Below are 3,004 nucleotides of genomic sequence, written 5' to 3'. Positions count from 1 at the left end.
GAATGACACTTAAGAAGGCACAAATTGGGGCCTGATGTGCTAAAATAGGACAACAGAGATGTCTAAGCAAGGCAATAAAAATATCAGATGTGCTTTTTTTCTTTCTTTTTTTAGTTGCAGTGGAACACAATACATTTATTTATTTATTTATCTATTTATCTATTTATTTGTTTATATGTGGTGCTGAGGATTGAACCCAGGGCCTTGCACATGCTAGTGCTCTACCATGTGTGCTTTTGTTTAAGATAACTAGGTCTTTGTATGGTGACTAAGAAAAGTCACACATCCTTGGGTCTCTCAACTAGATTTCCTGGGTTTGGCTTCAGACTCTTCCTCCCTACCAGTTACCCACTGGTGGGTGCATCAGTTTCCTTCTCTGCAAAATGGAGCTGAAAAATATTACATACCTGATAGTGTTGCCAGGAGAACTTGAGCTAGAATATGAAAATTAGTTAGAATATTGTCTGTAGATAAACATTAGCTTTTATCATGATTACAGAAGTATTTCTAATGAACCGACTCTATAGCATTATTATCTTTGCCACTAAGTGACTGATTTTATGTCTTATTTCATTGTTTTCACTTCAGGCCTAAGTGACAGGTTTCTGTTTTTGAGTAAATGAGCCATGCCAAGATTCAAAAATATTTAAGCAATATTTAAATATTTCAGTACAGAAAATAAAGACATTCAGAGTATGCTCTATTCTAGGTAGGGCAAATGCTATTTGCTCCAAATTCAGAAGTGGATCTTGAGCTATCCAAAATCTTGATGAGCTGACAATGAATTGATAATTTTGTAGAGATACAAACTCTTTAAGGATGTTGCTTTCAGGAGATTTTGAAAAATTACCCCCTAATTAAAAAAAATCATGATAATCTCAAATACAAGGTAAGGAGGAAGCAATCTTCCTGGTGTCTTCTCATCTATGGAGTTCGGTACTTCAGACTTATCATTTTAGCAACATGGGAACTCACAGATGCAAATAAGCAGTTTATTGAAGAATTATCAGGAAAATGATTTCCTACACCTTGAACTGCTTCTCAAGTCCCTTTTTAATTTGGGGGATGTTTCAATCATTGATAACAGTCAAGAACATTGTTGTGGAAAGAAACTCTTGGTTTTATAACAGTAAAGTTAGGGCATTTATTGATTTGGACACCAGTTTAGCTTGGGATTTTATCATTTATAAGTTGCAACCTCTTCAAGCCATTTGTGTTCAAGTCAGCTTTTCCAATCTGTGACAAAATACTTGAGCTAAACAACTTTAAAAGGGGAAAGGTTTATTTAGGGTCAGTTTCAGACATAGTCATTTGGCCCTGTTTCTTTTTGATCTATGGAGAAGCAGTACATCAAGGCAGAAACCCAGGGCAGAGGAAACTTGTTCACTTCATGGTGGCAGGCTGGGAAGCAAAAGGAGATCCAATAACCCACTTCCTTCCACTGGGCTCCAGCTGGGAGACCCAGCTCCCAAAGGTTCCACCACTTCCACCTCAGGTAACCTCCCCCCAGGCCTCCTGGTGCCTGGCACACTCCTCTCTTGGGGCACTTACTGCACACCTAGGCTTATTTCACGTCTTTGCCTGAGCCTGTCCGCTCCTTTTGGCTCTGCAGCCAGCACAGGGGCGAGGCTCAACTGGGTCACTTCAGCCTAGCTACTGGCGGTCCTCTCTAGGGGCAACCGCCCACTCATTCTCCCTGGCTCACGTTTTTCACGCACTCACGGCTCCTCCCTCGCCCGCTGGAGCCACTGGGACACAAAAGCTGTGCCTCTCCCTCCCCCGGGGCTGGCACGTAGTAAGTGCTCATCATCCGGGTGTGACGGCTCACGCCCACGCGAGGCAGGCTTTTTCCTAGAATGAGCTCCTGCCCTCTCCAATTGGGTCCCAGGGGCCGGGACCGCCGCGAGGAACCGACTAGGACCCCGGCCACAGCCCCCGACATAAGCCGGGTCCCCAGCCGAGCCCGCGCACACCACCGAAGTCTCCCGCTAACCACCCGGCCCCCCCCTCCCAATCCCCACCCTACACCACGCAACATCGCGCTAGCGCCCCTTTGGGCGGTGCCGCGCGGACTGCGCCGTCTACGATTGGCCAACTGTGCCATAGCACCACCTCGGGCTACCGCGCGGTGCGCGCTCTCATTGGTCAGCGGCAGCGTGAGGGGCGGGGTCGACGCGCGAGGGGCGGGCCCGACCCTGGAACTCCGCCTCCTGGTCCCTCGCTCCGGAGAGCCTACCCAGGCTGCCCAGGCTGCCCAGGCTGCCCAGGCTTCCCAGGCGTGCTGAGGGCGTTCGGCGGTTACTCTGGTTACTACGGAAGCGCGGCGCTGGGGAGGGCGGCCGCCGCCCGCGTGGGATGCTGGAGAGGAGGCCGTCGGGAACCGCCGCCGCCCTCTGAGCGAGGCTCCCTGTAGACCGCTGTTCACCCGAGAGGCAGCCGAGTCGCGGGTTGGCAGGCTCGGGACTGGGGAATCAGAGCCTGCCGAGGAGCGTCGGGGCCGCGCTGCCCGAATCCGAGGCCATCTCTTGTTGGGAAGGCCGACCGGGGGGCCGAGGGTGGTTGGGCAGTGTCGCCGTCCAGGGAATCCGGAGCCTCCGGCGCTCGCCAGCAGCCCCCGCGCCTCTCGCTGCCGCGGGCGAGCGCTCTCCGCGGAGGCGAGCTTCCCCCGCCCCCAGCTCCCTCCCGCTGGGCACCTGCTGCTGGTGAGGGGAGAGAAACGTTTTTCCAGTAGGACGAACCAGACGTCAGAATACACAGCATCGCCTGCAGCCGCCCCCCGAGACCCCGTCAGGAAAAGGAAAGTATGGTTTGCCCGAAGGAGGAGAGCGTGTCCCACCGGGAGCTGCTGGAGCAGGCCAATTTTTAATACTGCCCCCCAAGTACCGTACGACTTATCCTTAAGATTGTTTTGTACTATGTACGATTTTAAATTTTGATCTCTGACTTGCAATCCTGGGATCGCGGTTCCTGAGTTTGGCCGGTGCCCCCTGTTCCTTTTGGTACT

This window comes from Ictidomys tridecemlineatus, chromosome 7 (assembly GCF_052094955.1).
Source record: "Ictidomys tridecemlineatus isolate mIctTri1 chromosome 7, mIctTri1.hap1, whole genome shotgun sequence".
In the NCBI taxonomy this organism is placed as follows: domain Eukaryota; kingdom Metazoa; phylum Chordata; class Mammalia; order Rodentia; family Sciuridae; genus Ictidomys; species Ictidomys tridecemlineatus.
Note: the sequence above shows the minus strand (reverse complement) of the source record.